We start from the raw sequence: 12,830 nt of genomic DNA on the forward strand, positions 1-12,830 counted from the left end.
AAGACCACGTCAGAATCAAAGAAATGGTCATGGCTGGCCCGATGTGCCACCTCCACCTCTCTCAGAACCTCTCCCTGAGGCCACCACCCTCACCGAGCAGCCTGGGTGCTTTTCAGGGAGGCTCTCGAGCTCTTGACAGCCCTCCAGAAGGAGGAACGCAGGCCTTCATGCTGCGTCCGCTGCTATGCTTTACCTTCTGAAAAGCACTTTCCCGTAAGATACAACAGCCCTGAAAGGCTGCTAGCATGAGTCCCACTTTGCAAAGAAGACATTGACGTCCTGCAAGAAGGGGCCCGCAGCCCCTGAGTGCAGGACTGGCTGGAGCCGAGGCCGTGGGACTTTCAAGGCCCTGCTTCTCCCATAACAACATCTAGAACACCCCAATCTGGGAGGCTGAGGGGCCATGGCCCAGAGAGGAGTCCCATCTGGAGTCAGAGAACAAGGGTCCTGCCCTGACGAAATCAGCACAGTCCCTAGAGTATTTCTCTTCCCCCAGAGCAGTGTGTGATGCCCATGGATTGTTCCTGAAGAGCATCAGACTTGGTCAAAGAGCCACTGTCCATGCTGGGGAACCTACGACACAGGCTGTATTGTCACCAGGGGATGGGGGAGTGGAGGAGTGGGGGAGGGGGAAGGTTTGCCACGGGGCAGGGGTTGGGCTCCAGCACGCATCTGGGGACGCCCTTCCGTTTTCGTCTACCCGGCCTGCACAGGGTCGGGGGTTCTCCACTTGGCCCTGCAGGCCCCTCCTGGGAGCCCAGCCAAGCAGCCACTTCCTTACTGGGCTGGCAGCTGCTGGGCAGGCCTCAGTTCATTTCTAAGCCTGTACTAAAGATCCGGTTTCTCATGAAAGACTGTGGGTTGGGGGCCAAGACATTTACTGGGCTTGACACTTGGGCCCACGGCAGACTCCAGGGACATTCAGATGAGCAGCTCGTGGGTCTCCCGCTCGGGGAGCTCCATTCTGGTCAGGAGGCAGATCATAAGGGAAATTTCCCAACTCGATCTAGGTGCCACACGCGAGGGATCTAAGTGCTGCAGGAGCCCAGACTTGAGGGGTCCAGAAGGGAGCACGTGGGGGAGGCTGAAGGGCAGGCCAAGGCACGTGGGCTTCTTGTTGTGGCCAAAGGGGGACTTCTTGCATTTTGAAGCAAGAGTCTTCCATGATAGGATCCGTGCTGTAGAAACAGACCAGGAAGGTATATGGACTTTTAATAAACAGGTATGACTTTTAAGGTGAAAAGGAAAGGACCTCATCTGGGAAAAACAAGACCAAATATAGGCACAGAGAGAGAGAGAGTGCGGAACGTTTCTCTTAGGCGGTGCCGATAGAAGGGAAGAGTCCTGGGCTTGGAACGGGAGGGACCCACGCTCATGCTCAAGTCTCTGCCACAGACTTGCGGGGTGACTTTGAGCAAATTACTTCCTGGTCTCCACCTCAGGTCCCTTGCCTGTCACAGGGGAGTACTGTCACTCAAGACATACATCATTGGGATAAAATGGAATGTCAGAGGACACTGTACATCTGTATGTACTGGACAAAGGTAAAGCATCAAGACGAGGCTCCAGAAGGCTCTATGTACACACCCTGGGACGTTTCAGACACCCTGCGGCCCTGCTGCAAACACACCACCCAGCAATTTCTCAGGAAGTCTCTCAGCTGTTCCAGCTCAAATCAAAGCCCGTCCTGTAAAAACACGGCCCTGTCCACAGAAGCAATCCCCCGTGTGTTTGGTGGGCCACCTGCCCGCCAGGTCCAGCCTGCTGGGCCATGAACGTCAACAACGGCCCCTTCCTGGTGGGAGAAGGAACAGGGAGCCGGCTTGTTCTCCCTGAGCAGGGGACTGGCCGGTGATGGGGAATGTTTTAAGGTGGGACACTCTTCTTGCACTGTCGGCAGCTGTCTACATAAGGCGTCCATTATGTGAGGGCCCCAAGGCTAGCAGGCCTAAGAGGCTAAGCTAAAATTAGTGCAGAATGTGCCCCCGCCAGAGACACAGAACATCCGAGGGTCAGATGCCTCCAGCCAACCACCCAGGGCCAAGTGGGGGGTGCCGGGGCCAGCAGGGACAGCTGTGGCAGCTGTCCCCTTCCTCTCCTTTCCTCTCGGCCCTGGGGCGGCGGCCTGCTCCAGCAGCTCAGCTCAGATTAAAAAAGAGAATGCGGAGTAGAATCCCAAAGAGATTTTTAAGGAATCTGTGCAAAGAAAAAATTGGGGGGGAGGGGAGGAATTCGCTAGATCCCTAAGGGGCTGTATGTCAGCCTCCAATGTGAAATAGTGGGAGAGCTTTTTTTTCTCTTCGTGGGCCTTCCAAAATGTTCTCAATAAATGATGTATTACTTCTGTAACCAGAAGAAAACACAAGAAAAGACCGCTTTAAGTTGTATATTTAGGCTAACGATCACTTAATACACATTTTAAATTTATAAAAATAATGACATCCCATACCCCGAAGGCATATAGTGTGTTTGTGTGTGTAAATATGTTTATGTATCTAGTCAGCTGATGTTGGCAATTTTGAATCTCAGGATGTCAAAGCTAGCTGGTGTCCAGACTGATGTCTTCCAACCTTCATTTCATGGAAGACACCAAGGCCCCAGAAGCAAAGCAGGAAGCCGAGAAACCCCAGTTCCCTGAGTCCAGTCCTACACAGGAGTCTCCCCCACACCTTACCCCCTTTAATCTTGCAGCTGCTGTCCTTCCCACTTTATGGAGCTGGAAATTAAAGTACAGAGAAGCTAATTCATCACACAAAGGTGCCCAGCTAGGAAGCCACAGAGCCAGGTCTCAAGCCTGGTTTTCCATTCATAGCCCACAGAGCTCGAGGAAAGTCTTTGAAAATCACCTGCTCCTTGAAGTCTCAGTCAGAAAGCAAATTCTTACAAGAACAAATTTTGAACTGCCTTTCCTGGGCCCCTCTTGGGCGGTGCATGCCTTCCGTGCCTCTGGAGGGAGATGGGGGGCTTGGGGTCTTGTTGTCAGATCAGTCCCCGGAGGCTTGGCGGCAACGGGTGACAGAGAGTGTACAGGGACATGAATAGCATTGTGCCTGCCCTTTCCCCACGTTGGATGGGGTGGATGGGGAGGGCTGCAGGGGAAGGTGCCAGGTCTTCAGGGCAGGGAGGGTTGGCAGGGAGGCTGGCACTTAAACTCTCTTCTGTCTGTGCTCCTGTGCTCCGGACCTGGCAGTTCCTGGAGGCAACCCCAGCTGGAGCCCAAGCCTTTGCTCGAGCTGCAGCCTTTGTCTGCACAGCCTGTCCCCATCCTCATTTTCAGCCCCACCTCTTCCAGGGCCCTTTGATCCATGCATCTGTGTGTTCTCACTAGCAAACACGTTTTTATGGCGTACCTACTATGTGTTAGAGCAAAGCTTAATTTAGTCCCAACTCTGCCAAGTGCCTGGAGTTCTCAGAGAGGGCTTAGTGGTCAGGGTGTCCTGAGCCATTCAAGCACGGACTCTGAGGCCAGACCGCCTGGGTTGGGCCCGGCGAGGCTACTTTCCAGCTGTGCGTGCTTGGGACAATGACTCAGTCTCTCTGTGCATCAGTTATCCTCACTTGCACAAGAGGATGGTCTTGCGGGCTTGTGCAAGTCAAGTGCAAACCCTTCCAAAGCTCTTAGAACAGTGCCCGGCAGGTAGTAAGTGCTAAGTAATCATTAGTTATAAGAACAATTTTTATTACTACCATCTAGCTGAGATTCCCTCCTGAGGATGTCACCGGCTCCTGCCCTCAGCTCCCCCTCCTCTAGTAGCACAGCTCTTTGAATGTCCCCCATGGGAGCATCACTAGTTATGCCGAGTGGGTGTGGGGCAGCCTATCTACCCCCCTCTCTCTTCACTTGGGGCAGGGACCCAGTGTCCCTCATCTCTATCCCTGCTCCCAGCATGGACACAGCAGTGTCCCCAGGACCATTCCAGAGCTGTGGGCCACGTACGCCCTCAACACCAACCAAGGAGAGCCCTGAAGCTCCTTGCCGCCCGACACTAGAGGTTGCCTCTCTGGCCTTCACATGGAGCTCACTGATGCTCTTCTTCTTAAATTGTGAAGACTGGCCCAGAAGGCGACCCTCCCGAGCTGACCAGTGGGCAGGGTGCTTGGCTTCCCCGAACGCTTCCTCACAACGGGGACCTCTACAGGGCCGGTCATCATAAACACCAACATGGATGCCCCACCACACTAAGATGTCTCCTAAGGGCTCTGCATGGCACACGCTGGACCCTCGGCCTGGAAGCCCTCCCTCCTTCCCTCCTGAGCCAACAGACTCCTCGTGGTCCCTCCACGGCAGGCTCACACACCCCTCCTCCACACGCTTTTCCTTTCTTACAATGCATTGCAATTTACTTGTTTACATGTCCCTTCTCCAGAATCCTTGTTTGGATTCCTGGTGTCCACTAGTGCCTGGAATGGAAGAGGCATCAGGAAAGTTCTGCTGTGTGAACTTTTTAAAGGAGCATCATAGCCACTGGCCTGCCTGCCTGTTAAGGCTGAGGTGCTCACTGCTCAGGCCACCTTTTGAGGCCAAAACTCCCAGGCCTTTCTCTGTTCCCCTGCCTGTCTGTCAACCTGCCCCATCACAGGGATGGGAGCTGGTGGAGAAGCATGGGCTGTAACTGCCGCCTGTCCTGTGGACAGGAAGCCAGACTTCCCCCTGCTTGGGCAGTAGGTTCTGGAACCACCTGAGGAGGTAGGTGTTTTTAAAGACGGAGACCTGAGGCTCTGACTGGTCACCCCGCTCCCCAAGGGAGTGACAAGGCAGGGCTGGAATCCAGCACCGCTGGGCCCCAGAGCCCACTCTTCCTACTCTCCCTTGAGATGATGGATGTGAGAACATTTTTGAGCTCTGCCAAGAGAGGAAACTGTAAAAGGATGAAATTGTGCAGCATTACCTACTTCATAGGAAATGATTCTAGGACAAGGGCCACCTTGTTATTCGTGGACAGGAGAGGGCTGAAAAGGGCCTTACTGACAGCATTGAGTCCTTAAAGGGGTGCATGTCGTGGGGGATGGCCTGGTCTTCAGGGATGGGGGGACAGGGAGAGCCAGGGGGACAAGGGGGTTCTGATGGCAAGTCCCACAGTCCTCTCCTGGAGAGGCCTCCACCACAGGACAGGCGGCCCAGAGTGCCTGTGGATGCTCTGCATGGGGAGACCTGAAGGACCCCAGAGGGACCACAGATGCTTCCACAAGGGGTATCCTGCCCTGGGCCCTATTGTTCAGGTTTAGCGAGTTCTGACGGAGCACTTCTTAGCTCGCAGCCTCTCCCTGGAGCCCAGAGGCCTCTCCTGGCCCCACGGAGCTGACTACTGCCCTTCCTTGATCACACAGGGCCCAGCCTGAGCCCCTCGACATAGCATCTGAGAGCCTGCCCACTTCTCCTGGTCTCGCTTCTATCCCCTCCTGCCCCCACCTCAGCCACTGCTCCTTTGCGCTTGCTGTCTCCTCAGCCTAGAATGCTTTTCTTCATTTTTTTTTTTTTTTTTTTTTTTAGCCTGGTGAATTTCTATTCATCCTTCAAAGCCCGGTTCAAGTCAAGTTAGGTCACCTGGTGTTCTGTAAACCACCCCTACCACCAAACCTAGACAGAATGGAACCCTCCTGCTTTCCCAGTTTCCCATACTGTAGCGCTTTGCACGGCCTCTCCTCCTTTGGATGGGACACCTTCTGAGGCTGGCGACAGGACTTACTCATCTCTGGCTCTCAGTACCCCACCAGCCCCATTTCCCAGGCAGCTGTCCCAGCCTGCCCTGCAGCTCTGCCCAAGAGCTTGGGCCCTGTACTCACTCCATTCTGATGAGTGCCTCCCACCTTGTGTTGCCCCTCGTCCAGCTTGATCTTCACACCCACATCCTGCTGCGGGCCTGTCCATGCTCTCAGCACGTAGATAGCCTCTGCCCTGCCCATCTGGGCCCTGCACCTTCTAGTGACCGTGGTGTTCTACCCAGCCATGAGAGGGCAGGCAGGGGGTTAGTGATCATCCAGGTCTGAGTTTGAGGGACGCAGGTCCTGCCCCCAAACACATCCATGCACATGCACAGTACCCACACAGCCTGGCCCAAGCTCTCTGTGGCTGTGAGGTCTGGAGAGCAAATGGACAGGAAGAGGCAGGGAGCTGCCATAGATCTTTGCCCTTCTCCACCATTCCATGGCCTTGGCTGGAGCCTGGAATGGCCCGCTCATGGGCTGCCCAGTTCACCGTGTCTCATTCTCTCATTTTCAGACATGGAAACAGAGACCAAGAAAGGGAGGTTCTTGCTATCTGAGCAGTAAAGGCAGACCAGGGGTCAGAACCAGTTCCCTGGCTTTCATCCCAGGATACGTTTCCACCGCCATATGCCGCCATTTGCAGAAATGCCAGCTGCAGGACTCTGGACATTTGGTAGCTTTTTCCTTAAGTCTCCTCAGAGAGGGGGCTCCATTCTTCTGCCAAGGCTGAAGTTATTCCCACCTACTGCCTGGCTGCAAGCACAGCCCAGTGGCCTTTGGGCTGCCCTGAAATTGCTCTGTGTCCTGGGGTGCATGGGGAGAGATAGAGGGAGCTTACCTGCCAAAAGCCAGCCGTGGTCTCATGGTTGGGATGTGTCAGAGATTTCTAAGAGCTTGGAGGACGGTGTTGGAGGGAGGCCTGTGGGAAGTAGAAAAAGTGAGAATATTATTCCAGCACCATCTGTCAGCTTACACTTGAGTTGGAAAAATGCATCCAAAAACGGTGAGCACAGCCCTGCTGAGAATGGCCTCATAGCCAAGCTCCAGTCACCCCCACTCCTCCAGCATGGTCATCCCCAGGGCAAGATCACAACCCCCTCCCCAGGGAAACAACCCCAGCCTTGTAACACCACTCACAGAGCCGTAAGTCCAGCCACCAGCCCTGCATCCTGGTTCTGCTCTCAGGCTGAGAAACTCTCCCTTTTAAGCACTCCTCAAGGAAAACAACCCCTCATGGGCTCCCTGAGCACCGTTCGTCATAACTCACTCATTCTTGCTTTTATTATTCATTCATTCATGTGAGCGTTTGAGAGCCATTTGAGAAAGCTAATAGTGCTGCTTTCAGCTCTTACAGAGAGAGAGAGAGCCACTGAAAGTGACAGCTCAGGTCTTACACACGCAGGCTCCCAATCCCCACCCCAGTGGCTTCCCTCCATCCTCTGAGCGATCTCTGTGCCAGACGCCCCGCAAAGCATTTTCCGTGTGCCATGCGGGATGACATGATGCTTCCCACCATTTTCAGCACCAAGACTCTTTTTTCTATGCACACATTTTTCAAAACTCCTCCTAACTATGCACTTAGCATCTTTTCACTGGGCAAATGAAGAATAGCACAAAAGCGACATTGAACATCATGCTTTACAATTAACTCATATTTCAGTAATCACAGCACTACCACGTATATTTAAATAGTGGTTACACATACTCATTTGAGACATGATATTTATGCCTCTGGACTAAAGATGTTGGCCCCTTCGGAATCCATTCAGTCAATATTCGTTTAATAGATATTTACAGAGCATCTCTGAGATGACTGGGCCCATGGCCCATGAGTTAGGGACCCTGGTACACAGGGGAGCATGGTGGCTCTGCAGTGAGGCGTGCCTAAGCTCCAGGACAGTTCAGAGTGGATATCTGCCCTTGGGCAGCCCACTGAGCCTTTCTCCAGCTCGGGGTCCTCGTGAGAAAAACAGAGATGATGGTCCTGATGTTGGGAAGTTGTTATGAAGATAAAATGAAATAGTAGAAAGTAATCAGGTCAAGGCCTGGCACAAAGCAGAAGTTCAACAACTGGGTACCAGAGGACTATCATCATCATCACCATCATTCTCGTCCCCATGATTCCCATCACGACCACCACCACCATCATCATAAATATCACCACCACTAACATCAACAGCAGCAGGGGCACCATCACCATCACCACCACGGCCACCATTATCATAAATACCATCATTACCATCAACAGCACCATCACCAACAACACCACCATCATCATAACTATCATCACCATTACCATCAACAGCACCGGCACCATCACCGTCACCTTCATCATCATCATAAATGTCATTGTTACCATCCAAAGCAGCAGCACCATCGTCATTATCACCATCACCACCAACACCATCACCCTTCTTCCTTCTCTTTCGGAGCCCTAAGGGACTTGTCCTTTCCCCTTTAATAGGTTACACAGTAGTTTCTATCTTATAATAGAATTACTATTATTCCCATCTTTCTCAGGTTCATGTCCAGCTCTATAACTTCAGATTTGTGTGAACTTGAGTAAGTTACTGACTCATTTTCTTTACCTGTAAAATGGGGCAGTAGTTTTAGTAAATTCATGAAACTGTTGTCATGATTAAATGAAATAACATATATAAATACTCAACACAATATCTAGTAAGTGATAAATGCTTGATAATTGCTGGTCATCATTGTTTGTGGCAGTGATTAGTAGTGGCAGTTAATCGTATTATCATTTCTCTTCCTAGCCTGTGAGTGCCTGAGGACAGAGACCCTTCCAGATTCATTTTGGTCTCTCCAGAGACTCTAGTACAGGGCTTATCTCCCAACAGCTATTAAAAAATGTTTGCTAAAACAGTCTCAGAGGCTCACCAAAAAATCAGATGCAAAAGAACTCAAGGGACAGGAACCTGGGACATAGCCAAGGAGAGAGGCCCGATGGGATCCTGAAAATTTTCAAAATATCTCCTGAAGAGAGCCAATGGTTACCCAAGCCAATCTGGAGGCCTGCTAGAAACATTCATTCATCTATCCATCCATCCATTTGTTCATTCATTAATTCATCAAACTGACCAAATTTTCATTCTGGTCCAATAACAAATTCTTGCCCAGTGCTTCCCCCCCCCTTTTTTTTTTCTGTTGTGAAATCTTGTTTCCATTTGCCATGTCATCTAGACTTCACAAAAGTGCTTGGGGGCAGGTAGAATAGGTACTAACAATAAAGAAATGGAAGCTCAGAGAGGTGATAAGACTTGCCAAAGGGCACATAGCAGTCCAGGCCATGGTGGGGAGTGGGACAAGGCCCCTTTCATGACCTTGACTTCTCTCCACTGGCCCTTGGATGTCAAACACTTCACACATCCAGGATCATTTTTTCTTCACTGCCAGTTCACTTCTCAACAAACAAAACTGAATGAAATTATTTTAGTGCTACTTGAACACTCCAGTTAGAAAAGAACGCCTCTGATTTTTTTCAAGGCAGGAAGTATGAGAGTCACAACAATATGGGAGCAGTTACATGTTTTGATGCTGACCCCAGACTGCCTTGGTTCAAATCTTGGCTCTGACATTCATTAGCTGTGGGATCTTGGACAAATTACTTAACCTCTCTGTGCTTCAATTTCTTCATCTACGAAGAAAGGATAAGAGCTATCTATGGGGTTGTTGTGAGTATTAAATGAGCTAATCCAGGTACAGTGTGTAGAGTGTATTTGTACACAGTAAGGGTTAGTTCTAATTATTATGTACAATGCATCTCTGTACCTAGAACAAGGCCTGGCACATGGAAGATCAAAAAAAAAAATTTATTGGATCACTGAATGGACGAAATACTCCCTAGAAAGAGGTCAAGTGTGGATAAGCATGTCCAAAAAGGAGCTGGGGCTCTGGTCCCAAGGAATCTAGGGTCCCCCAGTTCCTGGGTCACAGCCAAATCCAAAAGGAAAGAGATCAGTTATTCTAAGACTCAAAGGCCCTTCTACTTTTCCAAGAGGTTTTATGCCCTGTGAAAGGCAGTAAATATGAGTGGTGATTAAGAACATGGGCCCTCGGGTCAGACGATTCAAGTCCCCACTTGTCACTCTGTCACTCACCGGTTACGAGCCTATGCCCCAGTTTCCTTATCCATGAAATGGGCATACTCACACCTATCCTCAAGGGATGCTGGGTGGATGAAATGTCATCTGGAGGAGGTAAAGCCTCCTGTACCTGGCTCCAGTCCCTAGTGACAGCGATAATGAGCCTGACAAGGTCGACCAGAGCTGACTGTGACGAAGCTCATCTTCTGGACCGACCCATGCCAGGTGTTGCTTCCAGAACACTCTCCCTCATGTGGGCTTTGGATGCCTCTTCCAGGGGCAGGGCTTGTCAGAGCAGCCTGGGCTCCACTCTCGAGGCCAAAAAGCTGCTGTGAAAAGGCGCATTCTCTACTTGGCCCCAGAGCAGATGGGCCCCATGGAGGCGAGACAGGTGCTTGGGAAGCAGCCCCCTGGGGAGGGTGGTGTCCAGAGGATCCCCTCCCCCTCCCCAGAGAGTCCCTCCTAAGCAGTAGTGCCAGCAACTCGCAGCAGGCGTACAGTTGCCTCCAAGGCAGTCCCCGTTCCCATGGGGGCTGCACACCCCGGTGCTCGGTTTCCACAGCCAAGACCTGAGGCTGGCAGTATGTCCTGCTTCTGGAAAGGAATAAACATTCACTGAGTCAGAGACTTTCCGTTCCTCGTCTCGTTCACACTCCCAGCAGCCTGTGGGAGGGTGCCCTGGTCTCTCTGTGCAGCCACTGTGTGACCCTGAGCAGACGAGCCACCCCACAGCTCAGTTTCCTCATCGGTGCACACGACGTCAATATCCTCATTCATGAAACCCATCCTGCAGCCAAGCAAGCAGAGGCCCTGGGAGGGAGGTGCATTGCCCAGGACCGCGCAACTAACAAGGAACAAAGCTGGGGCTGTTTGGCTGAGAACCCTAACATTCAAGTCAATTCCACTTAACCGAGACACATGCAGTCCTTCCCCTGTGCCAGGTCCTGTGTGAGGTTCTGCTATTAAGGATCAGGTGGAGTCTGCAGGAGCCTCCTGGGCACTTGGCTGTCTGGTTCCCTTTACAGAGGACAACATGAGCCAATCAGAGGCACAGAACCTGCCCACACTCACAGACATGGAACCTGATGGGATCCCGATTCGTCGGACCCGCAAAGCCACTCTCTTCCCTTCCTACCGTGTTGCTCCTCTCTCTCCCAACTCCCACCTGGCTCACAGGCTCTGGAAGTCCCTCACCTGGGACAGAAGGGCAGCTGTCAGCCCCAGCAGCCAGTGCCCCCCACCCTGGACCTTCAGGACTCCGGGGCTCCCTGGGTGCCCCTCTGGTTGCTTATATCCTGCCCACTTCCAAAAACAGAACATGAGGAAGATTCAAGAATCAAAGCATCAACTAAGGCTCAAACATCAGACAAAAGCAGAGTCCATTTGTGAAGGGACAGGGCAGGGTGGAAGGTAGTGTCTCGAGGGACAATGCCTGGTACACACGGGCTTTAGGAAAATGGGTGCTTTCACATCACTGCTGGTAGTGGAAGTTGGCAGAGTGTTCTGGAAAGCAATTTCACAGCTTTCGCCAAGAGCTCTGCCTCACAGGCATCCATACTTTGGGGCAGAGTCATCCCCGTCTTCAGGAATATAGTCTAAGGAAAAAAATTCTATGCGAACTCCACGTAGCCTCATTTATGATACTGGAAGCAAATCTAAGCGCTAACATGTGAAAATGGCTAACAGGTCTATGAAAACAAGAGTACATCTATATCACGGGGTTGCACAGTATAGCCCGCAGGCAAATCCACTGACAGACTGTTTTATAAATAAAGTTTTGTTGGAACACGACCACACCCACTCATGTACATGACATCTATGGCTGCCTTTGTGCTATAGCAGCAGAATGCAACAGTGGGGACAAAAATAGTATGGCTCAAAGCCCTAAAATATCCACTCTCTGGCCCCTTACAGACAAGTTGGCTGACCTCTGATCCCCTTGGTGGAATATTACGCATCCTTTAAGAAGGTGATGTGAGGCGGAGAAAAGCAAGCTACACAGCTTCATAGACTGGATGATTCCATTTATGTAAAAAGAAAAAAACCTTGCAAACAAAATCACATGAAACTGTACATAAACAGAACAGAAAGCATTAAAAAAATGAAAAGAAATAGATGAAAATATTAACGTTTTTTTTAAAGTAGAAACATGAGTACATTTTTTTTTAAGATTTTATTTATTTATTTGACAGACAGAGATCACAAGGAGGCAGAGAGGCAGGCAAAGAGAGAGGAGGAAGCAGGCTCTCTGCGGAGCAGAGAGCCTGATGCGGGGCTCGATCCCAGGACACTGGGATCATGACCTGAGCTGAAGGCAGAGGCTTTAACCCACTGAGCCACGCAGGCGCCCCACATGAGTACTTTTTTTTGCATTCTTATACTTGTTTTTATTTTCTGATTCTTAAGAAATGTGCAAATATTGTATAATGAAACAATACACATGTTTTAAAAAGAGAGCTGCCCGGTTGTCTATCTTAGCTCTGGGCATCCTAGTAGCCAAGCAAAGAGTAAAATAAGGGGGATACTATTGTCGGTCGTAGGACGGTGCCAGGGAACAAGGAAGGTCAGGCTCTCTTGGACTAGATATCTGAGAGGGCTTGGTGACCAGGATTCAAGAGAACCAAGCAAAACCAGGGACAACTTTCTCTGTTTTTTAATAAATATGCTTAACTATTTCCTGCCTCCATGGCTATTCCTGGTTCTTGGCCCCCCAAATGATGCCCAAGAGAGAAGACTAAGCTATGGTTCTATAGAGGCAACTGTCCTGGGGGCCATAGTGATAGGATTTTTCATCCATCCTTTCATCAGGAGTTTTCCAGAAGTGAAAACTTCTGGAAGAAAAGCATCCACGCCTCCAATGGACCCATGCATTCTTGGCAGAGAGTCTTAAAGAATAAAACTTACATTGAGGACCAGGATGAGAAACAGAGAAAGATGGGGTGCTCTGGGAGTTGCTGTCCCTGATTGGGATTCTGCTGACCCTCTGGGGCTTTTTGGAGCCCAGCTGGCAAACTGTTCCTTCGG

General features: G+C 50.9%; 1 protein-coding gene across 2 annotated transcripts in view; it reads right to left on the reverse strand.

Moving 5' to 3' along the window:
• Nucleotides 1–12,830, reverse strand: part of HIVEP3 (HIVEP zinc finger 3) — a 457,005-nt gene that overhangs the window by 150,342 nt on the left and 293,833 nt on the right. For both annotated transcript variants that reach the window (XM_059374359.1, XM_059374357.1), the window contains exon 3: nucleotides 6,545–6,625. The gene's annotated coding sequence lies outside the window, so the exon portion shown is untranslated. The remainder of the gene's footprint in view (nucleotides 1–6,544; nucleotides 6,626–12,830) is intronic.

This window comes from Mustela nigripes, chromosome 14 (genome assembly GCF_022355385.1).
Source record: "Mustela nigripes isolate SB6536 chromosome 14, MUSNIG.SB6536, whole genome shotgun sequence".
Taxonomy (NCBI): Eukaryota; Metazoa; Chordata; class Mammalia; order Carnivora; family Mustelidae; genus Mustela; species Mustela nigripes.